The sequence below is a fragment of the Diprion similis genome, chromosome 1 (genome assembly GCF_021155765.1).
Source record: "Diprion similis isolate iyDipSimi1 chromosome 1, iyDipSimi1.1, whole genome shotgun sequence".
Classification (NCBI taxonomy): Eukaryota; Metazoa; Arthropoda; class Insecta; order Hymenoptera; family Diprionidae; genus Diprion; species Diprion similis.
Window position 1 is genome coordinate 583073 of NC_060105.1, and position 27741 is coordinate 610813.

General features: G+C 44.5%; 1 protein-coding gene across 1 annotated transcript in view; it reads left to right on the forward strand.

Annotated features, from left to right (window-relative positions):
* The window catches only part of LOC124404218 (nuclear receptor coactivator 6-like), a 124659-nt gene that overhangs the window by 73079 nt on the left and 23839 nt on the right, over positions 1–27741 (forward strand). The gene's annotated exons all lie outside the window — the stretch shown is intronic.

Below are 27741 nucleotides of genomic sequence, written 5' to 3' on the forward strand. Positions count from 1 at the left end.
CAGCTGGTGGTGCAACCGTCCCGGTAAAGAGGACTGGTAATACGAACTAGAAGTAAGTAGAACTACAGGCCTAGGTACTTTTGACTACCCTCGTGGCTATTAGAAGTTGCGAAAGTAACGCGATGAGAGGGAATCGAGCGCGTGTATAATAAGAAACCCTGGAAGCGAATCTCGGTCGCTGATTGGTGGTAAGGTGGAAGCGCGGTTTCCCCCTTTCCCATCCGCATGCAGGGCACAGGATTAGACCTCGTTTAAGGCTTTGTTACAAACCGCTACAAATATGTAGCAGCATTATTAGGGGCCGGCAAGCGTCAGCTCGGTTTATTAAACGGACGCCCGGGGCTCGATCCTCGCGAGGTGCTGAACGTCGCCCGTGTCCCAACAATTATTTTACCTACTTGTGTAGCGACGTTGCTGACGTGAGTCTCGGACGTCGGTGAGGCAGTGCCGCTCCAATGGTATCTTCGGTGCTCTTCGAGGCACTTCTCAGCCTCCCTCGAGGCCCCTTCTTCTTCTTCTTATGCCGGTTATTGCGGCCCGCGTTTCCCTCAATTATCTTCCAGTCAACAATTACCTCGCGATCACCTGCTAGAATTACCAGGGCCCAACGCCTAATTAGGTCCGCGCCTGCTGCCTTTCGGGCCCGTCAAGTTCTTCGTTCGATTTTTTTCTCTTACATTTCTTTTCATTCATTTACATTCATTTTTAGTTTTTAGTCGCCCCCCCCCCCTCCCCCCTCGCTCTCCATATCCAGTATATTTTATCTACCCATCGAAAGGGCAATTAAAGACACAGGGAACCGACGCTTTTTCTCTCGCTATATGTTTTTAATTGCTTGAACGTATAATACGTAGATTATAATAGTTACCGACCTTTGGGGGTTTAGTTTGATCTTATAGAGTAGATTTCGCTACGTTTTTCTACTTTATAGATGGAAAATTAAGGGAAATTAAAAAATGTAATATATAGTGTCAAGAATGAGGAATAATAATAGCGATAATATAACAAAAAAGATAAGACGGGGGAAGATGTCGGATAATGATGATAATAATGAAAGAAAAATTGCGCGGAGCGGGGCGAACGGTCTTTGTGTCTGAGGCAAAGGGTTTCGCGAATCCGAGGACCGGCGGGGCAGCAGGACGAGGGAATTGAAAGCCAGCGGACCGTGATATTCGCGGAGGAAAACTTTTAAGGAGACCCGCGAGTAAGGCGGAAAAGGACGGCGCTCGGCTTACGACAACGTCGGCGTCGTCTTGTTCTTGTTTTCGAGGTCCGCCGCCTCGTTGTTAACCGTTGAGAAATCTTCTCTTTGCGACGCTTCCGAGGATCCTCCGAGTACTTATTCCGCCTTCCACCGCGGGGAAAATGCGACTCGCCATGTTATTTTTCTCCCTCTTTTCCGAATGCCCGCATTGCCACGACGACCTGGGACTAACTTTGCCAATTCATCACTTCATTCTTCTTTTGTGTACCGCAGGCGGCCTCCTCATACCTATATGCGTATTAATATAACGTCTTTTCCGCTGCCCTCTTCTCAAGGCTCTCTCCTATATATCTCTCCTTGGTATTATTATACGCTCGCACTTTTCTTCGACAATCTCGCGATGGTTTGAAGTCAGGAAGGGAATCGTTAACTCTCGACACGCTCAATTAGATGTTGTCTGCGGTATACGGTGTGTGTAGTTACCAATGTACAATGTACACGTGGGAGGTAATTCGTAGACAGACGACGTTATCACTCTGCAGCAGCAGACTCTTCTCTAGCCTGTAGTACACTTCTTTTAAATTATACCCTTGCAGGTGCATGGCGATTATACTTGATAATGTGAAAAGTATTTTTTCTCCTTACGTATATGGACAAGAAATGAGCTGTGGAAGTTACGTGACAGGTACATAAAAACTAAATTGGAACTTTTTTTTTTTTTGATAGAACGGTGTTGAAGAACAAACGTCAGGTGAAATAGAAATAAATAAATGAAAATGCAAGATGAATTAGAAAAACGCCTGGAAAAACGTGCCTTCAATTTTCATTCTCGTTCCTGGAGAAGAGATTTCATTCCTGGTCTTTCTTTTCCTTGCGGCTCACTCACCGCGCATTATTCGAGTTGCGAAAATGGCTTCTCGCCACTTGCATCGCGCACAGCGGTTTCTTTTCGTAGTTGTTATCCTCGTTTCACGGTAGTAGAGCAGGAAGCATGCGTGTCCTGCATCCTGCGGCACCAAACCGCTGTGAAGGCTAATCAAAATCAAAAGCAAGCGCGGAGGTTCCGTCTAAATCCGTTAAAAACCTGGCGAAATTACACGTGGCTGAATCTTCCCGGCTGTACTAGTACTTACCTACTAACCGAGCAAGTTAACTTGGCCTAAAGTCGAAATACTAAGGTACAATGTAGTATCTATAATGCTATCTGGACGATGCATCGACATGTTTTTCAAATCCTTGATTCAATTTGCCAACTTGCAAGTAGGTATACATATACGCCGAAATGAATAACTCATCCAAACGTCTAGGTAGGTAGATACTATCCTCCTCAAGAGTATAGGTGATGTACTTACTCTAGGCAAATGTTTTGCGGATGGTCGGTACCTAGTTGCAGCAGTTCGCCGGATGTCTGGCTCACTTGCCCTCGGCACATATCGACCTGCGTGGTTTGAGCCTGGAGACGAGAATCGCCTTCGCCGTTGCACAGCTTCGCCTCCTTGGCCCTTTTCCTCTCCGGCTATCCGGCGAGACGTCGAGACGTCGAAGCGCCGGGGCGCTCCAAGTTCACGTCCGTTTCATACGTCTTCTCTCACCTCGATCGACGGCCAACTTCTCTCTTCCTCGCTCTCTACTTCCCGCATAACCCCGGCACCCGAACCTCCTTCCACCCCGACGGAGCCCCGGGCGGTTTCTTCCATCCTTCCCTCCTTCCTCTCTTTATCCCATTCCGTTCCTACGATCCAATCCTCCATTCCGAACAATGCGGATCTGTACATATATACAGGTATAACTCTCGTAGTTGGATCGACGAACAATGTCGAATAAGACCTGCACGTCTCGGAGCTATACATACAATATAATATAAATCTCTACCGAATTGCGCATTTGTTGTTCGACAAATTTTCGTGCCGTCGGTTATATTGCCGTATACGCTGTACGTGATGATGTTGGTCGGATTGAAAGAGGACGATACGGAAACCTCGCTTTGTTCAAAATTTAATTCATTCCAATTTTCTTCTTCTAATTTTTTCTGTAATGGTCTAACGATATGGGAAACAGACGGAGAAAGATTATTTTAAACATTCAGTCGTAAATCATTTTCACGCGGGTCAGACCAAGTGGAATAACAAAATTGCTGAGAACGAAGTGCCGAAAAAACAGTATATGCATGTATACTCACCGTTCGTTCCGCTCAAGTTAGTACACCAAGTACCCAGTCTACCGTAATTACGTACAGAATGCCCGACCAGAAATATAAGCGGGTACGATTTATGCCGGAAGACGTGATTATAAAAAATGAAATAAAAAATTCACTTCAATTCGAATATCGTCGCGGTTTTTTCCACTAGAACCTCGGACTCCTGGACACAGGAATCGCACTGCGGGATCGCGATGCTTCGCATTATCTCGAAGCGACAGCCCTGCATGCGGCGGTGTAACGCACGTCGACGAGGTCGACGCGCCATCGCACAGCGTTGTTGCATAATAGCCAAGCGTTGCAGATCTATGCAGACCTGTCACGTGCATGATCTAGGCGCCTATATCGACGAGTCGATGATTCGCAGAAAATCCCGCGTTAAAACCTGTGCAGCTTTGTTACGTCGCCGTGTTCATGATTGCCGCTCCTCTTCTTATCGGGCGTGTATCGCAGCTTTTATGTACTGGTTCAGTTTGTAACTGGTACACGGTGGGTAATTAAGCGCTCGCATTCACCGATAATGTAGTGTGACGAGGGAGGGAGGGAGGGGGTGTTGAATAAATAACGAGATCCGTACAACGATTGACCGTGCCATCACCATGCCATCACCATGCCATGCCGTGCCTTCATCCCATCCCATCCCATCTCACCCCATGCATCCGCGATTCTCACTGCATGAGGTGGTATCGTCAGCGGCGTTGTACCAACTTGCGGCACACCGACGCGATTTCGTTTTCAGCGACGATTCGCCTGCCCTCGAATCCCTCCCTTCCTCCCTCGATCGCTGCGGAATAATTAATGGGAAAATGCCGAGCGGCGTTTTTCCGCCCACTAAAGCGTTTCGATGAAACACAAAAGGCCATTATGACATGCCCCATTGTTCAAAGTTTTAAACCTCACGCAGCAGCAACGCTTCTCGTATCACGGGGCTAATCAATCGCAGCTCCGTGGTTCTCCAACAACCCCTTTTCACCATATCTCGTTTTCCACCCAGTCCCCTCTCGGCACGCGGAAAAACACCCTTGAATATGATTCTGATTTTTGGAGGATTCTCGGTTCTACATTAAACCTCGTTAAAACTGTTCGTATTCACCCTTGTAATGGTTATCCTGCGTCGGGGGTGGAAGACAATTACGGGTCAATGTCCGACGCGTAAATGCTTTGTTTGAAACGCAATATCATTATTAAAGATCTAAAGTCGAACCGAACATTACGTTGGTCAACGATGCAAAACTATAATCAAATATTTGACGTTTTCTTATCACTTATTTTTTAAAACAGGTCCCTGTATGTATAAGCGCCGAAGTCTTTTGAGCAAGGATTTTGAAGCACAAAATACTGATCTCATCAGTAAATCACTATCCATTAATTCCGGTATGTACTTCCGGTTTAATATCGGATTTGTGGCTTGAGTGAAAGTGACGGGAAAAAAAAATCGATCTTTATGATACTGATACAAAAGTCGAAAAGATCGTCCATAAAATGCTTTCGGTCTTTTGTTTAATCGCGAAAGAAGACAAGAATTTCGTAGGGTAGCTGCAGCATTGTATTTTGCTCGACGTAGCGCAGGCAGCAGGCAGCAGGCAACGTAGGTGGGTGTGTAATGCTGCGCTGTGTGCAGTAGGTACAGAGCAACAAGAGTAGAGAGACAGACAGACACACCGGGCCAAAAGCGCGTTGCGGGGCTAGCAGAGAATATTTTGCCTTTCCTGCACATACCCGTGAAATACAATTCCCCGGCACATTCACGCTCGGATAATTCCCGTTTCGTTTTACGTGAAAACTTATTACAGAAGCGGGAGTCTGCCTCGCGACGACCACCCATTGTTGCGCCCTCCTCTCCTCTCCTCTCCTCTCCTCTCCTCTCCTCTCCTCTCAACCTCGCGTTACACACGCTTAAACACACGATACACGTATACACACGACACCCATACCTGAAACTTCGCTCCGCCGTGCACTTCAACGTGGAGGATGACAAGAGCAATTACATTTTTAAATTACGTTACACGATATTTACGCCGCTTCGCCTCCCCCACCCACCCACCCACCCATCCACCCATCCACCCATCCACCCTCGACATCGCTCGCCGTTTCTCCGACCTTTCCATCTCTTTCATATTATATATATATATATATATACTCTACTATTCATTCGGCAAACGTAGCATGCGACTGTAGCATTAACTTCTGCCCGCTGATGTTTCATTTAATGCGTATTGTTTCATTTCTACCTACTTTTTCCCTTTCTTCTTCTTCTTTTTTCTTTTTTTTTTGTTTAATCTTTTTCTCAAACTCAACAACATTTCATAATTTTTGTTTTGACGAGTGCAGTTTTTACCTCGAATTAAAATTTAAACAACGCGGCTTTTAGTAGAGCCTACAGTTGTCGTCTACATCTGTTGTGCATTTTTGTTGCAATACCAGTGTACGTTATCGACAATAATCACGAGTAGGTTTTATTGATATCCACAGTGTTTTCTGAGTCTCGAGACTATTGGAATATCGAAAAAAAATTAACACAGTTTCATTACAACATGCGCGACAAGTAACTCGCTCTTTTTGTAAGAAAGTAGAAAAAACCAAGAGCATGAGTAAAATGAGCAAAATACCACCTTGAAGTTGGATATTTTCAATCAGCAACGAAATAGACGACACAGTCGACTCGAATCGCGTTTTTTCTCTAAGCTCCTTAATTACATCTATTCCGAGGGTTCCGACGTTTTCCTCCGAGTCCAGGTTGCGGTATTCTGTAATTGCTACTCGGCCTGGTTCGACGAAAAACCTACAAGCAAAAGGTGTATATTAGGAAACTTTTTGGAAATAGAAAAATGCAGTTCAATTTTACCCTCATAATTCTATCAAAATATTAGGGGTTAAGGTATTTCACAAAATTCTGATTTTTCAAATTCACTAGCTTGTTCGATTGAACATTAGATCGTTTAGCTGTTATTTCTGGCCGTCAGGCTTCAGCCTCGTGTAATTGTAATCGGATACGAAGAGGTGGACGAAGGGGGGAAACGAGGCTCCATGTTCAGCCTTGACCTTGGATTGTGACGCCGTTACGTGATACGAGTCGCGAATCGTCGAAGGAGTGCACGTATCGTATCACATGGTACGTAGGTAGTACAAATACGCTGAGCTGTCAATCAAACTCGTTACTGTGTCTGATTGTCGTTGGGAATAATTAACGAGAGAACCAACCTGCGGTCGTTTTATTTTTCATGGACGAGCCCGCAATTATCCCACTTCTCCCCTCCCCCGCCCCCCTGTCCTCCTTATCCTCCCTTCATTGGATGACGAACGAGATAGGGAAGACAGAGACGAATTAGAAATCATCCCTTCCTTGAATTTGATGATCGTTCAGTGATACGTGGGACTATCGCTTGAACCCGCCGTTGAGTTAGGATAGCTTTTGAGGGAGACGAATTAAGGGCGTAAGTAATGGAGGGCTGAAAAGGATATCGCGATGCGTGGCGGATCTGAAGACGTTTTTGTTTTTCACCTGCGGGTGGTGGGCAGAGAATTTACGTTGATTTATTGCCGGGGCTCGAAGAATGTTTTTATTGTCTTGTCGGGTCGGTGGTCGGGGTGTGTTTAGGTCCTTTCATGGGCTTAGGCCGTCAGCTGCTGAGAGTCTTTGGACAAATAAATCGTCATCATCGTCGTGACCTTGCAAAAGGTGAAAAAGCCCGCAACTAACTCGAGGGGAAATTTATTACGAGACATGGAAGATGCGCTGGAGAGATTTGCACGCTCGCCAATTCCCCTCTTTCGCAACATTTCGCCAGACACCACGCAGCTTTAGCGCTAAGTCGTTACCGTGCTAAAACACCCCCCCCCCCCCCCCCCCCAATCAATTTGCCAAGCGTCGACACCTTTTCCAAAAGATTTCACACACAGTGCGGGGTTTAGTTGCGATCGTGACTAATGGATAACCAGGTAGGTACTCGTGGCGCTGCAAAGTACATGATCGAGATCGAAAGCTGTGAAGAAATGTGGGATGCGTTCGTGGTAGAAATGAAAGATATATATTATAGAGAGATAATTCGGTTGAATGGAATTTTTTCTTTTTTTATCGGTTACAAGACAAGTTCCCTTCAACGAATAGATAACAGTAGATTATACCTAGACTCGTACAAGTAAATTTATAGCTGAGCTTAATGACAACAAGCATCGTGAGCAAGGATTTTAATTTCAATTCTAAATACAATTAATTAAAAAAAAAAGTAATTAAATATAATACGCATATTGATAGGAGAGAGAAATGAAATTAATGAGGGAGAAAGAGACGAAGAGCCAGACAGGGGTAGGTGAAACGGTGAAAATGATCAGAGTGCCTAAGCCAGTCTTCATAGATCAATAATGGATCCATCATTCCGATGAACTTTAACCTTCGAATCTCTTGCCCTTGTTGATTATATACGTACATAGGTATATATATATGCAGGTATTCCTGTCTTAATACTAGCCGCCACCACCGCAGTTAATAACGGTTTTGCCCTCGCAAACTTCTTCTCGCTTTGGCTGGAATTCAACGATCCTCGTTTCTTCGCCTGTTCTTTGATCTCTTTCTCTCTCTCTCTCTACTTCCTCTTTCTTTTTCCGTTGTCCAGACCTTTCTCTATAAATAGTAGTTATTAATGATTAATCCGATGTTTATACACGGTATTATAATACCCGCTCGGAGATTATCTCGAAAAGAGAAGGCTTCCCATGGATATAGAGCTGTATCACGCTATCTTCGCAGGCTATACAATTCGTTATACACATATATATTATATATATATATATATAAGTAAGGCAAACTTTTCCTTTCAAGATAAGCGACCTGATATTTATTTTCAAGCAGCGAACATGAGCCCGGATAAATATGTTTCGCTAAGTGTGAGAGAAGAACAAAATTACGAAGACGAATATAAAGACGCGCGTTACAGTCTATAAAAATATTTCGCCAAATTTGATTCTCCTCTGTCCTGGAGGCGAACTTCTTTCTTAAATTAAATAAATCACAAGGGCGATACTCGCATTTTTGTACAACTGTACGAGGGTCAGGTGCCGTATATGATGATGTTTGGGAACCGGTGGGCCTCCCTTCCAAACAAGGCCCGCGTACAAAAGTCACGCCCAGGGGACGCTGGCTCCCGCAGGTATATAATACGAGGCACATGCGTAGATTACGTCGGTGCAGCTCCCCCTCGGACACCTGCCTGCCAACGGTAATCAGTCACGGAACGGATGTAAGTAATGAAAATAATTAGTCCCGCTTCCGTTTCGTACGTCTCAAAAATACGTGATAATATTATGTATACGTGGGCATAACGCTGCGCGATGATTCGAAATGCTTTCGTTTCAGGTGAACGCGTAGCCGCAGCAGCATCCTTGCGTCACGAATTATTCACCGAAGGAACAGTCGGAGATTTCCTTTTGCAAACTCGCCTATATAACACAATGACGCGAATTTCTCGTGCCTTTATGTACTTCCAAAGTTGAACAAATATCTTCCGAGATCACTCATCCAGTTGTATAATATCCGGGGAAACGTCGATCGTGATTTGTACGCTTTTTCGTATCACGTGTGACACTGCAATTTCTTAGGTAGGTATGAGAAAAACGGAATGAAAAAGAGCGCCGACTAAGCCCTAAGCCACCCTCGTATAACGCATGCAACGTATTGGTGAAGATATCCGCTTCGGCGGATCTCTCCAGTGAAACCTTTGCAATCTTTCACCTTTTCCCGCGGCACGCGCGACCAATTCTCACCCTCGGTGAATCCGATATCGAATGAAATCGAGTCGAGTCCGGTGCCACGGGACACGTGTCTTCCTGTCGGTGCTGTCTGATTGGCATTGACCGTGATCCTCACCTGCCGACAAACTTTTTGCATACCTATTATTAATATAATTATAATTATAATTAATCATGATCATTTCGTGAGTACGAGCCTACTAACTATAATAATATCCATAAAGCATTGAAAAATGGAAAACCGTGACCTCAATTCCATAGCTATGCGAATGTGGCTTTCGAAATTGCTATGTTTGACTTTTATACGAGGAGGGCAATTTTTTTATTCATTTATATACCTATATAAATGTACAGAATATAGAGGATACGTGTAAAGGTATGTCTGGTTTAAGCGTGGGCGGTTTTCGAAAGATTTTTAGGTACCTGTCCTGATGTAGGATTGACAGTTACCTGTGCTGGAAAATTATAATAATAGCAAATTGACTTTTAAAGAAGACGCTTATTATTACGCACGGTGTTTATGTATACCCTACCTCGCCGCGCAAAGTTCAGTATTAAACTTGAACCGGTGACGAACGCACGTCGCGAATGTCTTACGTATCCGTTTGAAAGTGAACGAAATCTTCATCCAACCCTTTAGTATTGCACTGCATAGTGATTATCCGGCGTGATGGAAACGAATGCTTATCTTCGGAATTGCACTTGAGAATAGGAATCAGTACCTCGAACAACTTGTTCTCAGTTCATCGAAAAGTGACACACGCGTGATACGAGCAACTCGGATCAGTGGACGATGAGAGAGGACAAATCCTGATTATCGTAGCACGCGAGGTATAATTCGCTCGTTATTGAGATTATTATCTGCTTTGGTTATACGCTACTGGCGGTAGCGTACAATTCAATCATATATTATAAAGAACTACGTGTGTATGGTGAAATCAAAATCGGTTCAATAGTTTTTGAGTCATAAGTGAACATACGGATATAATATACAGACAGAGAGAAGATGTTGAGTTCTGTATATACCTCCATAGAGATAGAGAAGAAGAAGAAGAAGAAGATAAGATTACGGGATGTCAAGGAAATGGGGAAAATCATAAGAGTCAAGTGGGGTGTAAAGACTCGCTGTTCGGAGTGAGGATTCGATATTAAAACGACGGTATTGATGACCACCGTCCTCCTCGAGAAGGAGGGATGAAATCTGCATCAACGGATTAACTCCAAGGGATTGATCGGATGTGTTGGAAACGGACGGATTCCGGCGGGGTTTCGCGGTATTGGTTTTCGCACCGCGCTTGCCTTGCCAATATATCGTTGCGCAGGATATTCCAAACTGTTCGAGCGGAGATCGAGCGAACAGTCGTTCAACACGAGCTCCCCTTTACCACCGTGGCGTGCTAATAATTAAATTACAGCTTTACAAATTTAGCGGTGCCATGATAATTAATTATCCTCCCTCGTGCACGCCGCATAGCTTCCTTCCTTTCCTGTGTGTATAACGCCCACGGGGCTGCAGATTGACTCGCGCCTTTTGCGCCTATAGCTGATTGCCTGTGCGGAAAACGTTGCGTAGGTAATCAGCTCGGTGATTTAAAACAAACTGCAGTTTTTCGGAAGTTGAAATCCACGTGCCGCGTAAGACGGGAGGAATAAAACCACAGTTTTTAATCTTGAAATTCTTCAATCCCAAGTTCTACTTCCATTGTCAATCCTCATTGTAACAATTTCGATATTCATTTATTTCCTTTCCTTGGTTTATCTCGGGCCTTATATAATACACACCGAGGGAGTGATTCCTGTGTCAAGGTAATAAGTCAAGCGGCTCGTCGGCGCCGGGTAGGGGTGGAGGGTCCCCGCGCTTAACGTAGTTAATTAACTACTATACGAAATTATGCGAAGATTAATTATACGAGAGGGACGCCAAGATTGCTAAGATTGCCACGCGTGAATGGGCAGGCAAGCATCCACCCCCCTCGTCGACGATTGCGTGCAATTTCTGGGGATCTACAAAGTTTCGTCAACGTTGTTATTATCGTATCACCCACCATACGCACGTCTCGTATCTCCTTTATGCTTTGCTCTTCTCTTTGAAACGCGGTATATAATTCTCGTACGTTGTTTTAGTCCAGGAAGTGTATTTTTTTTGTTATTTGTTGTTGAAGTATGAATTTGATTTTACGTGTAGTTTATAATTGTTCCTACGTGAATATTAACGATACTTTTTCAACATGAAAGGGAGATAAATAATAATTGAGTAATCAACGCTTTCTACTGTTAAATATAATTTTGCGTGATTTTTTTTTTGTCATGTTTTATTATTAGTTTTCTATAGAGTTACAGTTTTATATCTGTTTGACGATGAATTTTATCCTCCCCTCCCTCTTGCCTCGTTTCTCGAAACAAAAAGTCACTAACTGCTCTTTAATTTTAATGTATAATGGAAGTGTTGTTCAATTCCTCCTTCCGTTCTCCCCGTCATTTACGCATCCCCGTTTTGTCGAAAGAACGATTTCCGAGGGGTTGACTGCACTCTTGGTCCTTCTTCTCGATACTGTTTAAACAAGTGGCGGGAGAGTTGTTTTGAACACGGTAATTTCGAATATTCTGTCTTTTTTATTTCCTCTCTTTTTTCTTCCTTGTATTATCGGGTCAGAAGACTGGAGGGAAGTGTCGGGTAAATTTATTGTCGAGATCAAAGTTATAGCAGAGACTTTTCCTTAATATAAAGACCTGCTAACTAGACTAACTGATTTTAAGACTAGCTGTAAAAAATACTAACGCTCGACTGCATCGGAGTTTCTTTTTTCTCTGGTATAAAGGGAGCGATTCTTTACTCTGACGTAATTATTTTACAGAGGGTGGGCCTTTACTTTTCCTTCTTCCTTCTTCCTTTTTCTCGCTCCTCTTCGTTTTCTTTTTTCCCCCTCACCATCATCCGGGTCCCAGGCGCAAGCAAGACTCTCGGCTTCAACACTTCTTTCGCTACTTCACCCCCCCCCCCCCCCCCTTTCCTCATCTCCACGGAAACTTGATATTAACACTGCCTTAATTCCGCCAGCTAAGGAGTTTTCCGCGTTCCCTCGACGTTCCTACATCTGGAGTCAACATAATTATTATCCACTTATACATTTTACCGTCGTCGTCAGTTTACGCTCGTCTCTACCTACTGTTATATGTATTGTATGTATATACGTTCAACTTACTAATGGCAGTTAAATCGCACAAGCGAGATTACGCGTTTTTATACGAGTGTATAAATATACGGAAAAAATTACACGGAGTGGTGCTGCTTAGACTTCTGCGACTCTCCAGCCTTTAAAAAGTATTCCCCTCCCCTTCGTCTTTGTACCCTGCTGATTTAGTTAGTCATGGAGATTTTTTATATCTCACGACGCGTTTAATCGTAATAACGCTCGGTCCCCTGTTATCCTTGCATAAAATGTTTTTTTCTTTCTCTCTTCTCGCGGTTGTGAAATTACCCCGTGAGAAATGTTACGCGAATTTTTTTTCCTTGTACACAGATGTATATATGCGGTACTGTAGAAATTAAGATAAGGAAAAAGCAAGTGAAACAAATGGAATCTGGTTGAACAAAAGACGTTACGAATAAGGCTGCGAGACGAGCGTGCCTGTAGAAACCCGACAACAATTAAGAAATATTGCGATAACAATGAAACATACATACATACCTACATAAGTATACTTGGGTGTATCATTATCGCGCGAGATAACAGTCGCAGATATTGGAACGTGATTTCCGTTTCCGTTCCAGACTCCCCTTTGTAACATAGTTACGCCATTAATTGTTGCAGCGAGGCGACGGTGACTCGGTTATACCGCAGCGGGTCGCGATTATGCGCTATTATTAGGTAAAAATTAATCATAAGAAAAGAAATTATACCCACGTTACAGGCGAGATATTTCCGAGACTAATTGCTAATGCCATGTGCTTAATTTTTTCTGTTGCAGGTAAGAGCCTATTTCCATGATAGGTGTTTTATGGTGAGGACTTACTCCGAAATATTGGGTAACGTAAAATTATGACATAATTTTTCCTTGCGGGAGCGATTCGTTAAAGTTGGCTTCATTTTCAATGGACTTTAATGAATGCTTGGCTTGGTGCCGAGCTTCGACTAACCGTATAAGATTGAGGAGAAAAGGCACGGGTGTATATATGTATATGCGTTCGAGTGTAGTGCGCAAGGGTCAGACACGGATGAACGTCTAAATCCGGTGGAAAACGAGGAAGGAACGACGGAGATTAAATGGGGTGCGAGGACGTTAGGGAGGGGTGGGATCCCTGCTGTGGATTGAGAGAAGTTTAGCCCGGTTTGTTTCAAAAGGAAGGTTATTAGCCACACGGCTTCGCCGCTCTCGCTCGCTTTTGCCCCCCCCCCCCCCCCCCCCCCCCCCCTTGAGCCGTGCACCACTTTCTGTAGGCGCATTACGTGTAGAACGGCTGCTGACACGTCTACCGTAATTTCTCGAGCCCTTGGCAAACTTGCGAACCCGCCTGCCTGCTGACTTGACTTGGTCTCATCTCGTCTCGTTGTTGCTTTCACAATTTCCCACCTCTCTCTCTCTCTGTCTTTATTTTTCTTTCTCTTTCTCTCTTACTCTCTCTTTCTTTCAACTTCTAATTCAGCCCGCGATAAAGTGTATCGCGTTGTTTCTCTCTTTTTTCTCACGCCGGAGTAAGCTGAGACTGTGGCGCCCTTTTTTCTCCCAAAAACGCTTGTTCTTCTTTTTCCTTGTTCTCTCCTCGTCTCGCCTTGATATTCGGCGAGCTCTCTTATCCCATTTTCACTTCTCCGCCCACCTCCCCTTCCCCCTCTCCTCCCTACACTCTAACCTCTTTTGATTCGCGTCCTTTTCTCCCTTATAGCTTCACCTCTTTGTATCCGTTGGCTCGCTCCGTAAAGAGCAAAGAATCGGAGAGGGTGGAGCTTTCCTTTCCTTCCCTTAGCATCCCATCCATTCCCTTCCCTCTCGTATTGCCCCGTATAAATTCCACTCACGTTTTCGAGTCAAAGCGATTCCCGCTGCCACGGGGACATCCGGAACAACCGTGGAGACAACCAGAAACAAAATCGACGTCGACTTTGGCGACCCTCCAGAATTTGAACACTCGTACCCACCACAGCCATCCATGGGTACTTTGGAGTCGCGATTTCCGTACAAATAAACAAACGTTCAGCTGCCCCTTTTACCCCGTCGTCGGATATATAAACACCTTTCAATCTTTCCAAATATTTCCCATTTCTCTTCTCTCCGTCTCTAAAATGGAAACATTTTTTTTTTCTCTCTGGCACGTTCTCGGATAGAACGTAAAGTGACGATGTTTACAGAGACCAAATTCGTTGATGAAATTTGCACATTGTTACACGTAGAAGTAGCCAGCATCACATGCTCGTCAGTTCCTTAGACAATGATATACGTATTTACACAGGCAAGAGAGAATTGATGATTTGGTCCTTGTCTCAAAACGTTGACAATTTCCATCGACACTACCACGCAGGACTGTCGAAAGTCTTTACACCTTGACGCTGCCACGTTTGTCGCACAGCAAAGTACGATACATATTACAATACTCGAATTCGTCGTTTTGAATGACAGATGCACATTAGTATTATTTCACGGCGGTGTATAAGGCAATGCACGCAGCGCATCGCGTGATATATGTGACTTGGAAGCTAGCTGAGGGAATAGCAGGCAAGAGGAGGAACGGGACAGCACTCCCACGCTCGCGAACCAGATGTCAGTCAGTCTGCAGGGCGGGCAGGCATGGCAGGCTGACGTGCCGTTGGACTAAAACCACGGATCACCCTGACGTTTCCACTCTCGTCATTATACGTATGTAGGTAGTATCTACTAGGTACACATACGTACCTACGTGTCCGTATGTCTGGTGGTGGTGTCCCAGGATGGATGGATGACGTAGATGCAACTTGGCGCAGCAGCAGCAGCAGCTCCTCGCGTCTCCCATATCGTATTCAGTTCGGATCTTACGTACCTCCGGAACTTGTATAAGCTGAAAGACATGCAGGGGCTCGTTTGCTCACTGGGTTCTCTTCTCTTCGCTTCGCTTCTCTTCTCTTCTCTTCTCTACTCTTCTCTTTTCTCCGCTTCCCTCTTCCGTTCACGTCAGAGTTGTTCTCGCGGCGTTGCTGCTGTGACAGGTTCTGCATCATATATAATGGGGCTGTTTGAATCGTTTCGAGATACACACGAGTGAATAGAGCGTTTTGTCTCTCCGCGGGTTTAACACCCGTTTCCTCGTTCTTAAACTCCTCCAACGATGGATATATATATGTATATATATGTATATTCGCTGCATAATTCTCTCGCGTCAGAAGTGGCGACGTGCAGGCTCGAACGTCTGCAGGTGGGTATAGAAATCCTGAAGCAACAATACCGTCGACGCGTAACTGCAGTGTCGTAAATTATCATTTTGTATAGTAGACGGTATCGTGAATGTCACCGAATTGGGCTCATTGGAAATTGCAGCTCTTTCAACTCGTCTCCATCGCGTTTCACCAGCTCACCTTGTATACCTTATATTATACTTACGAGAAAGTATTATATACGCGGCTCGAGTTTCCATCGGCTTAACCTAATTTGAATTCAAGCGAATTACGGTAATTGAATATACAAGCTGTGAGAGCCTTTGATCAAACTTTCCAATTCATTTGTCAGGGGAATCAACGTTGGTTAATTTTTAGAAATCGGATAATAATGACTCATCGTCAGTCGGGGTGTCGTTAATGTTTAACGATAAGTTTTAGCAAAAAAACTATTCTTTCAATAAATGACGACGAAGACGAAAGAAAGAAAAAAAAAATTAGACAATGTGAACAAAGATCCAAAATGTCGGAATACTTGTATTATATTGACAGAGTTATCTGATTGACGTATAAACGTCACATCTGAAATCGATAAAAATTCACTACCAGTCCTCTCTCCGATAAGAAGAGGTATCCAAGTGGTTTTTACATGGCGTCTCCATTTTAAGGAGACTCTTTAATGGCGCGTAACGTTTATCTTCGCGCAAACTCCTGCAAGGTGAGTAGATGATGATACGTGTATAGCATATGATGCACGGTTAAGGCTAATGCGGTTAAATAGGGCCAGAATACCCAGGCGTTGTTCCGATAGTGTCGATGCGTCGTCCGACACCATCTGATCGCGTAATCGAAGACCGCCCTTGGAGGCAATGACTCTCTCTCTCTCCCTCCCTCTCTCTTTCTCTCTCTCTCTCGCTGATCCCATTGCTGGTGCGAGCCCTTTGTCGCTGATAATTGCATTTCCAGCGGTTAACTCGGGCATAAAGGCGAGGTCTCTTTATCTTCGAGCTTCTTGTTTGGCGAATGTTCACGATTCACGTATCAATCCCAATGAAATTACCCTTGCTGTGCAGACAAATTTAATCACTGTTTGATCGTGAAGTAGAAAGTGATCTCGTGATATACACGAGCATCGTACCTAACAGGTGTCAGCGTGTGGTTGACGTACAAAGTAAAAAAAAAAAGGATCAAGAAAAAAAGAGAAAATCCGAGACAGTGGTTTGTTAAAATTTTTTTCTCAACTGCAATCAAATTCGTTCGAGTGACGATGTAGGCAAATAGGTAAAAATGAAGGAGTATAACGAAGGCAAGAAATCGGGCATACGTGTATATATATGTATATATAACTGATACAACAATGTCCCGTGACAGTTGGGCGAGTACGTAGACGCCGATGGTATGGCTGCTTGGCTTGGCCTCGACCCTCGCATGCTTCGCGAATAATGTATGGTTTCTTTATCTATTTATGCTGCGACACAACGGCTCGATGCCAATCTTTCGCCGGTGGAGAGAAAGAGCGAAAGGCGAGGAGGGAAGAAGAGGGAATGAACTCCACACACCCCTCCACCCCTCCACCCCTCACGAGGAACGGGGAATAAACAAGTTTGCCTGTCGACGGAATACATATTCTTCCAACCCTGTAAAACCTTCGGTGTGGAAATAAATCACTGAACGCGCGGCGTCAGTCGGGTTGATCGCGTTGATAGCGTGCCACGTGCATTTAGAGTACCTCATATTTCTCTATCGCCGCATCGGCTTCGTTGTTGTACAAACCGCACACACGAACGCACAACAATACATGTATATTGTATACCTTTGCCTTTTATAATATACCTACTCCTTTTTCTTTCTTCCTCTCTCCTTTTTGCTCCCTTCGAATGTAATTGAGCCAGACATATCGCCTTTCGAGGTTACACACCGGCCGTATTATACCTAATCCAACCTGACCTGAGCTATCTAATCTGTAACGTACCTACTCTCGTGCGGAGTGGCGGAACGGAGACATGACGCGATGATGCTGCGAGAGGGTTCCGACGACTTCCTTTCCATCCTTTGCTGTTTCAATTCGTCGATCGTCTCGAAAACCCGAGGGCTTATGTGTACGAGAATCGGGATTGTTCTTGGGCCCGTTGATCGTGCTCGCATGTTGAAACTGTCTCGGAATCTCAAGGACTTCCTCCGTCGGTTTCGATGTAGGTATGGGATAGTAGTAATTACGGTCTGCTGCTGTATTAATTGAAACCCCTCGCGTCGAGATCTTTAACTCTCTTTATAGTTTCTGGGAATTATCGAGGTGCGGGAAAATACGGCAGCGAATCCCTTGCATCGCTCTAAGGGGGAGAATCCGCGGTGGTATGCAAATTAGGAGGGGGAAGGCCGGAAATGGTATTTAGCATTTAAGTGCTGCATGTTTCCGGTGAGCCACTTTCGAGGCTTGTAACCTAGCCGCGGCGAAGCCTCTCGTCTCAAGAAGGAACGATCGCCGCTTTGCTTCGTATATCGGTTCCGGATCGCGGTCGAACCGCTTCGAAAGTCCCAGAAAGGCTCTTGGGCGTGACGTCGGTGTCGGCGCGGCTACTTTGGGAGCCCAGGGATCGGGTCGAGGAGGATGGAGGAGGATGGATTCGCGCCGAGGCGAGGTGAAGAAAATCCGTGTCGTTGGTCGTTCGACGAATGGGTTGTTATGAGCAGCATCTCGCGTTACCGGGTTGAGTTGAGAGCCTCTACGACGGCATTCCACCGGCCTGTAGTCCGCCGGTGTTTCCGAGCCACGGCATCGCAGCTTCCCTCCTTGGTCCACGCGCGAGCCGGTACACCGAGCCTCGACGTACGACGTGAACGCAGACACCGATGATCGTCTATAAACCAGCAGAGAGCACGAACTGAACCAGCGAGTGGACCTCCTTCCTTCCTCCTCTCTCTTTCTCTTCTCCTTTTCCATCTTCATGTTTCTTCTTTCTCTTCCAACGAGTACCTCGTCGTCAATGTTTTAACTTGTTTTCCCACTAATTTATATGTACATTGCGAACGATTTAAATTCAGCATCGACTACTAGTTTTATACGTAATATTATGTGACGTTGACTGCAGCAGCCGTATAGGTACTGTTTCCGACAGTCTGTTCAACCCCTCCTTCATTTTTTATTTTTCATTAACCTCAGCTGGATGGGGAAACCTGGCTGTGTTTATTCTTCGTGTTTTCAGTTCATACATTCGGAATCGGCGATCTTGAAATCCTTCAGGCACCTATTCATTCTCATGCAAATTGGACAAACTTTGGTGTAATCAGCATTCTCACCACGGGCAATTATTATTTCTTCGTCGGTATTCAAGGGGTTTAAATACACGATGGGCGATGAAAATAAAATTCTAGGACGGTGAGACGGAGGACTGCTGCAGCTGGATTGTTATATCAAGTTATTGAAACATTCCGAATACCTACTGACAAATGAAATAAATTCTTATAGCCATTGGTGGGTTTTAATGATGTTACAACGGAAGCGATCGTTCAAATGCTGAACAAAGTATTGATGATATTTGAATCGTCGAGCGATCCTGTCATCTGAAAATCGAAGAATGAAATTCATGCTCATCAGTTACACTCATTCCCCATTTCAATCAGTTCATATTGCAGCCAGAGTTGGAACTCGCGTAGCCGTGATTGCGAAGCCACGACGCTTAGTTAATGGTTTACGGCGAACATGCCGTTGGATACCTATCCATGTATAACGTATACCTACGCTTTCGCGGTAAATAACGAATACTTCTCTCGCTCTGTGTAGGAAAATCTTCGCCAACTGGTGCAGTTTCCGTTCCGTTGCCGCGGCGTTGCTGGACGGCAGCGTTATTCCGAGTTACTATTACTTACGCTAGTGCCTTCGTAAATCAAGACCGCAATGGCAAATTTATACAGAGGTTGGTTTCAGGTGGAGCGGCGTTTGTCGAATTTTTTTTTTTTTTTTTCAACTCGAAATCTCCGCTCCAGCCTTCTTCTCGCATGACTTGGATCGCGATGGACAACCACGTCTTGCTGCACAAGAGCATTATATCTCTTCGCAATACAATATAACCTGTGTGTATTTATAAACTATATCTCTATACGCTTAGATCTGCCGACAAAAAGTCAGGGTTAACGCGTGATGAGAGAGGATGTCTTTTGTTGAATGGAAAAAGAACAACAATACAACGGGTACAATTTCTCTATTCCGTATCGTTACGCCGTGTATCGCATTCGAAACGCTAGTTGGGCAAATTTAATCGACGCACGATTGTACGTGAGTCGAATTCGTTGATTTCTTTTTTTTCCCCACAGGCAAGGTGAACCACCGAAATATTATCTATTTTGCAAACGCGTGCTCGGCTGACGTCAGCTGTTAATATTGAATATTACATTAATAGATTAGTTGGCTTCGCAGTTATAGGGGACACCCGCATACTTCGGTCCTGAATAATATTATATAATCGCGTAGGTAGGCGCGTACTTCTATCAGGCGGCCACGCGTCGGTTTTCATTTTGCAAACGGTCGTAAGTTCATTATTTCGTCGAATTATAATAACCTTCGGTGTGATTTGTCACGGCAATCGAAACCATATAAGTATCCGTTTATCGATTCATTCGATGGAATTTTTTTTATCCCTTGCTCATTTTATCCTCACTCTGCTGATCGATTTAACCAAAAGTACGTACCTAACGATAAAAGGTAGAATAAAAGAAAACTTGTCAAAGTTCGAAAAAATTTATTGCCAGTGGCGGCTGATGAATACTGAGCAATTTGTTTACTTCTTTAAAACGATTGAAAATAACCGCCAGCGTCCCTGTAACGTACAAACGAAATACATTTTGTAAGCCAAGCTTGAACAAGTTTGAAACAACACTTCTAGAGTCTACACGGCGGCGGGTCTCTGCAGTATTTGTCCACATCGTGAGAGGAAAGAAGATGAAGATGTGAAATAAAGGAAAAGCAAAGTCGAGCGTATATACGTATGCAGACGAAGCGACGAAATGTCATGCAGATTTGACTTCCTCGTAAATGAATCAGCGGACGATTCACAGCTATCGCTCATCATCGCCGTCGCCCTTGTTCGTGTCTTTCGACGTGTGTATCTATTTCTGTATGTATGTATGCATGTGGGTATGTACAACGCGTAATACGCACCCGTTTCGAACCTCCAGTCTACCGCCTCTTGTAGGGGAACCAGAATTTCCAGTTTTTATTAGCCGGCTCGAGAGAACGATTCTACCGGAATGACATCTCGGCTTGACAATGAAGACCTTTCGGACCTCCCTTGAGAAGAAAGAGACAACTTTGTTCTTCGCTAAAACCTTGCCAACTTCAGGTCGGTCGTTTGCTCGCTTTTTTCGGTTTTAGTGAAGAGGAAAATGAGAAAATATGGAAACTAGTCTTGTCTACCGAAAGGGACGCGGTGAGAACTCCTTACGTAAGCGAGCAATTTCTTGTCATATCTAACTTTTCATATTCTTATCTGTTATGTAAATGCCCTGAGGTTTTAGTTGTAAAAATTCTCGAAACCGAAATAGACTTTCTCTTCTTACGTGCCTCACGATTCGTGTCTGAAACGCAAAACAGGTAGAAAATATCAATGGAAACGTTCGCTTGAAGAGTATAACTGTGAAATTCCAATCGGTTGAATCCACCCGGTGGATGGATCGATGCGTCCTACTTTCGATACTAATCGGTTCCTGAATCACCATTTACAGTGTTTCAAGCCAGCCGACGTGTGCATGCATATTCGTTGATTTTGCGAAATTGCCAATCGGGACCGCATCGGCAATTTAGCAACAGTAACTTAAATTATGCCCCAAGACGAGGGCCGCCGAGTCAGCGATAGCTGGTATTTGTTAACCTGATGAAACACAGATAGAGCGAAACGATCCGACGACGCGACGAAGAAGGTAGTCGAAAACGTTATCTCCCCTGATTCAGATTAGCCGCCTCTCTTTCTTCCGTCGTCCCTCCTTCGTTCATTCCCTCGTCTCCCACCACCTCGAGCTTCGTCGAGGGTTGAAAGCGAGCCGCGGTGATTCGCCAAGGACTAACATCCTTCCGGCCAACGCTAATGAGGACGAATCGCTAATGAGGGTGCTGGGGGTGTTTGGCGAAAGTCGGGTATAGGCTCGTGTGAAACTTTGTGCGAATTCTTGTCGACGAGACAAACGCTTCTGCGGTACTGAATTTGTTCACATCATCCGACGATCCGCGATCATCTGCTTTCTCCTTAATTGTTGCGGCGAGCAGCGAATGTCGAAGTGTTGTCCTTGAACATTCGCTATTGCACCACGGCTCGGGCTTACCTGCAAACTCTGGAACTGTATACTTTGGTATTATACGTATATATCTGGCGTTAGGTATAATATTGAAATTGGCCAGAGGTCAAGAATCCAGGAGGTAAGGGAGGCGGCTGCGGTGTGAGATACGCCATCAATATTAATGAGGTGTCCGTCTCAACTTCCAACTCCTCTGCAAACTGGTCTCCCATCGTTGAACTCGCGGGAAAGATCTAGTATCATTCAATTAAGTTTTATTCTACGCTGGTATGGAGGGAACTCAACTGACGAGGGAAAACAAGTCATCAATTTTTATTTCTCTGTCGGGTTGTTGTTTTCCGCCTTGCGGAAGGAGGGGAAATAAAAGAAAATATATTAATCATGTAGATGTGGATGTAGGATAGTGTTAAGTATACGTGTCGTTGACTGTGGGAATCTTTTTTTTTTCCACAAATCTACAGTTTCAATACCGCAAATACACCTCGTATGAATTTTCAATTTATAACTGTACATAAGTATACATATATATATACACACAATATAAATATGTAAAAAATTGAGATTTGCCTCGTTCGTAAGTATTAAATTTCTTGTAACTGACAATAAGTAGTACGAATATATAATTGTGAATATGAATCAAAATTGAATAATAATGACACGGGTATATCACGCATCACTTGCAGAGGGTTAGATATATGCGTAGTAAAGTATAACATAAATAAAGATGTGTATGCAGTATATTGGAATGTACGTTTTATCGGTCTATAAATCTTTGCAACCGGGTGGCGGCATTCGCTCTGCTGCCGCAGGGCTTTGCAATAGAAGTGATGGAATTCACGACGGAATAGAATCCGTTTGTTATTAGCACGTTCGCATAACTGAAATTCAGCGTTGCGTATTTCTCGACACGAACGCGCTTTGCCTATAATACACATACATACCTATACGTATACGATATCCACACACAGAGAAACGTATCCTCTTGCATACCAGGACAACTTTAACAATACGTATACGTTTACGCAGAGTGTAGGAGAGAGACTCGCGCGCGGCCAGATATTTATGACCCAGGGAACAGGGCGTCGTGCTTTTCTGCCGCGTTCGCAAACTCATCGTTTTCCCACCAGATCGGGTTGTCGCGATAAGCCCGTAACCTGGCAATCTCTGCTTTTCGGTTTTGCCCTTTATTCGGTATAGTCACGTAATATTTTACAACCGGAGGCTATAATACAATATGTATATGTTACACTCGTATTGCGGTCATGATTTTGTTCGATTTTGCACGGGGACCCTGGAAAAAGGTTTCATGAATAATTATTGTTAAATCTGTTTCAGGGGTGCTGTGGTTTCCCTTATTATACCTTTAGGCATATATAGACTTTGCTGCATGCTGATATTCCCGCATTTTCTATACAATAATACGCCGCAGTTGCTCTGGGTGGTTCGAACGATGCGATAAAGTACAAGACTTTTAGTTTCCTGGATTCCCCCCGCCCCCCCAACAGACCGTCAACCACGGTTTTATGTTTTCAACTTTTAGGTACTCTCGAGCTGACTTTTCCCATCGAGATTCCATTTCATTCGGTTCGACTTGATTCGATTTTTACGATTGATTTACGACGCCGACGATAATTTATTGCCTTACTCGTCCCCCTCCGTATTTTCCCACCTTTCGCACTGTTACGTATTCGAATTAAAAATAATTTTCAATCTGATCTGGTACCGCAGTTTCTTCGGCTCTAGCGTTGTTAGTATCTACATGTATTATACACTAGTACGCTCTGCTATTTTTCTTTCTTTATCTTTGTTGTTTTTCAAAGACAGAAAGAGAGATAGAAGGAAAGAAAAATCCAACTCGTACAATTTCGTTGTGCAATAATGAAGTATCAGAAATAATTTGGAAGCGATTAGGGTCTCTATCTCATCTCGATCCGTCCGTATCTTGGGGGGTTGTAATCGCGTGCTGAATATAAAAATCCAGGCTGGCTTGTTGCGTGCGAGAAAAAGAATGACGATAAAAGAGAAATAAGAGTGAGGAAGTGGAATTAAGCAAGAAAACGAAAAAGGGATAAAAAGATGTGGCGAACGGTGGCCGGTTGGTCGAAGGAGGATGTACGCAGGGAGTTATGTTTGCTTGCCGTGGTGAACATCGCCAAGCTGGCTGCCATGGTATTAAACTTATCCGTATTTTAATGCTCGCTGCTGCTGCACGCGTGTCCGTATACGTGTGAGCGAACCGAGCGCAGGCGATAGACGCTCCTTCTTCACAGGTATGGCTATACGTATGCAAGAGATCCAATTTACTCTCGGCGGGCGCGACGACGACGAGGAGGAGGAGGAGGAGGTGGTGGACCAGAGAGACCAGGGCCAATTTCCTCTTCGTCATCGTCGCCAATTACCCACGGTACGCGCGACAAACTTCTGCACGTTTTTTTTATATCTTCTCTCTCTTTTTTTTTTTTTTTATTTTTTTTTTATTTTTTTAACTTTATACAGCTACGAGTTTCAATAATTTTATCGTCTCCTGACACTAACTACGGGGACGGGGAGGCAAGGACAATTAACTAAAGAACGAGCCACGAAATAATGAGGCCTCGTTCTCTTCTTTTCTTCTTCATCATCTTATCTGCGTTGTAAATATAATAGGTCGTATTTTTCGTATAACCAATTATACCATCGCGATATACTTACTCCAATCTTGAGGATTTACTGACCTGCTTATAATCTCGCTCTGACCTCCTTATTTATTTACTTATCTTTTTATTTCCTTCTTTCCTCCTCCCGCCAAAGAATGGGGGGGGGGGGGGGGGGGGGGGGGGCAGAATTGAATTACCACACTTTGTCTGCCATGGCGTGGCCAGGCTATTGCACTGCTACAGCTTCAACTGTGGATCAGAGTAAATAATGAGAAAGTTTCTAGCTCTCGGTGGAAAGGAGACAACAAATTTCGCGTGTAGCTCACCCCTCGAACCTTTCTACGTACGTCACATGAATCGTGCACAATTGAAACAGGGAAGAAACGAATCGGATTTGTGGATCGAAAAATCAGAGAGGCAAGAAGGTGAGCAGTTGGCTGGCTCGGTTTTAGGAGAGATGAGAAAAGGGGATTAACCACACGGTGTTATGTCCCGCGGTTAACCCTTTTCTCTTCCTCCTCGTATGAGTCAGAACCCCGGAAACCCCCGCCGCGGTTTCATCGGCTGAGTTCATACGCTATTTTCACCACCAAAGGCTTTAATTGTATTATCCCGGGGCATCGAGCTTCATGGCTGCAAAATTATTTCGGTTCAACGTTCAATTATATTGTCATGCGCAAAAGTTGCAGAGGAATTTCAAGCGTACTTTCCACTTACGTTTCTTGTTATTTTCTTAACTGCAGTTTTATTGCATTAATGAAATAGTTGAGAAAGAGTGAGCGCGAAGGGGGGGGGGGGGGGGGATTCGTTTCGAGACATGAAAGAAGGCGAAGAAAAGTAATATACAACTTACACCGTGGCGGAAGGAATGTTACAGATCTCCTTCAATCGGCATGGTGTAGTCCCTGTACGCCTCGATTTAATCGTGAGATCGGATTCCGTCGACATTTCATTTGTATCAATGCCGTACCGTGCTCTTTTTCCCGAGGTAGTATTCATAGGTATTTCTCATGGATCGTAACTGGTTTCTTGTAATAACTTTATTTCACGCCGTCGTTATAATATATATGCGACGAATGCGCAAGAATCCTGTTGACGAGATCCGGAGGGGAGGGTGATGAAGAGCGAGGAGAAAAATCGCTACCACTTTGTCGAAACTGAATTTCTAATTGATTCGAGCTTGAGTTTTTAAACTGAAATTCTGATTGCTCTTTGGAAGTACATTGAAAAGTGAAATTGAGCCGGAGATGACGATGCGGTAGTAATATCTGTGTTTTCATCCACGATGTACCTGCATTGCTTCGACTAAATTATTTTGCACATGTTAAACTCCGGTGTATATGCAATTCGGCCGAAATATCTTCACTCGATGGTGGAGGGAGAAAGCGTCGTGACAAGTGGACGACTCGACTCTGGCAACCGTCTGCACGCCGTTTATGTTAGTATTAGGAATCTTGCTTCCCGATCCGCAGGCAGGCCTTTATGTCAGTGTCGAGGAGGCAGAGAACGGCGTAATGGTGAAATGGTGAACACGGGCACTTTGTCCGAAGAGAATGACGCGGAGCTGAATAATGGCAACGATAATACGACTCGTAAGTCGTAAGTCATGCTCGAGCGACGAACGACTATGCAATTGCCTGTGCGATAGGTACGTACGTGCGGTACCGTATACCGTATACCGTATACCGTATACCGTAGACCGTAGACCGTATACCTCGTGCCATGCCCACCTCATTATACGCCGGAGCCACGACGTCGTCTTATATCGCTCCGCATTGCACTCACTTCAACTTCTCTATAACTTATTTATGCCTCGGTATATATACACCGTGACTACGCATGCATCTGCCCGTCGACGGATTCACGCACGTGCTCTGCGGTAAATTCATCTGAATTATCCAGTTTCTGGCCCGTTACTTGTTGGTACATACAGGCACTCGTTGGTATAAATTGTAAACGCTCTCGACTTAAGGGAAATTTGCCGTCGAGCGGACGAGGAGGAGGAGGAGATTGGACGATGATCGACGCTTCAAACGTGGACCGTGATCTCGGCGCGGGCGAATATAATTGCATAATTTAAGGTCCCCGGGACGTACCACGAGAGACTTGAACTCTGCCGAGGTGGGTTACTTATACTTTAGTAGACGTGCATCGCGCCAGTCACGCTGAACATTACCTACGTTATAAATGGCAATCGTAAAGTTTCTCCTCCTCTCCTCGTATCCTCTTGTTGGCTGGTAGACCTTTCGAGGTAGACGGGACGTATACTAAGAAGGTGTACCTACTTGGGAAGGAAATCACGCGAAAATCCCCGTTTCATTCTAACTCTGTACGTTTGCATCAGAAAAGTGGAGTCCATTTCGTTAATCTTGACGTATTATTTAAGGTGTGATGGATGGTGGTCGAAGCATCGTGGGGAAATCAGGCTGATGATACTGACAATCGATAACCCTGATATTTAATTATGAACAATATAATAGTTATCACTGCATTAAGTACGTCGTGTGTGGGTACATGTTTAAAATTTGTTTCCGGTTTCTCGGTCCCCACATTTCCTCGTGAATTTTTCACGACCGCAATTTCGGGCATGCGAAAGAGCACTATACCCTGAATTCTTTCGAACCAGTAGGGTGCAGCGACACACGCAACCTGACGTTAGCACAACCTAGAGCATAAATTTGGTTTAACGACGCGCGAGCAGTCCCTCCCTTGCCTATTAGCCACACTAGTTGCAGTGTTTCCTTTCGTCGTGTTTCGCAGAATCTATACGTGATATGGACAAGGTGCCCAGATACGATTTCACTTCTTCGCCGAATACAGAAGTAAATGAATCTCGAGGAAGATTTTTTCCCTTAATTCTTTATCTTCACGGCGACGGAGCCATGATGACGCGCTTTTATGGGTTCAGCGAAACGACCCGCGCGGGATAAGAGAGGGAGAAGGAGGATGGTGAAGGATAGTGGAAGTTGAAGAGGAGTCGGTAATCGTCGCGATCGGGCGGACAATGCGACACGAGATCGGGGTATGGCTCGCTAATAAAACGCAGACCACTTCCCGGTGAAACGGGTCGCGTCGCATTCGGTCGACTGGTGAATGCATCGAGAAGTTATAGCCTCATAAATTCTCCGGGCGGCCAGGCCAGGGAGTGCGGTGGACAAAAAGAAGAGGGAATAAACCGTCTGCGGGAAAAGAGGAAGGAACGGGGAGGATGGATAAGTATTCATCCTCGCTCGGCATATAATTCGCGGCCGTTGCAGATTAATTCGACCTCGATTTTTCCTCATACATTATTTCCTCCCACGTTCGTAAATCAGTCAAACATTCATTCGC